The sequence below is a fragment of the Merops nubicus genome, unplaced genomic scaffold, assembly GCF_000691845.1.
Source record: "Merops nubicus isolate BGI_N331 unplaced genomic scaffold, ASM69184v1 scaffold25878, whole genome shotgun sequence".
In the NCBI taxonomy this organism is placed as follows: Eukaryota; Metazoa; Chordata; class Aves; order Coraciiformes; family Meropidae; genus Merops; species Merops nubicus.
The window spans coordinates 7046-7695 of NW_008625503.1; positions in this window are offsets into that span (position 1 = coordinate 7046).

Sequence of the window (650 nt, forward strand, 5' to 3'; positions counted from 1 at the left end):
GATGTTCAGCTTGTTTCCCTCAGTTCATGATGTGGTGTCTACCACAGGGCCACGTACACAGTGCAGTTATCCTTAGTGTGCCTCCTCTGCACAGCACCAGAATCTGGACTTCTTACGTGTGGTGGTGAAGGCAACTGACTAACTTCTCTTTTATTAAAGAAACAAAGCCTTAATTTATCGGACCAGGTGTGTAGCACTGTTGATATATAGAAGTATTTTTGTGGTATCTAGTGTGCCACTGAGAACTAGACTTATTTGAATTGCAATTGCTTGCTTTATAGATTGGGAGCGTCTGAGTACTACTTTTATTTTTGGCCCTTTAAAGGCCACTAACTGTTTTTAGACAAATACAATATATGCTGGTTTTTCTTTTTTTAACTGCTCTGCTTCATGTCTCTCAGTGCAGCAGGGGTGAGTGAACTGCCCTGACTGCTCCGTACGTTGAAGAGAAATGCTTTGTATTAGGTCCGTGATACCCAACGTGCAATGGGTGGGAAGACACTTAATACTAAATACATTATTGACAGGTGGGTGGGTAAAGTATTCGGCTTCCCAGGTCCATTTTAAGATCAGTGTAATAAAAATTAATTTCACAGCTGTTTAGTAGCAGATTATCTTAAAAGTGCTTGCAAGTACAGGGGGGGGGCTAT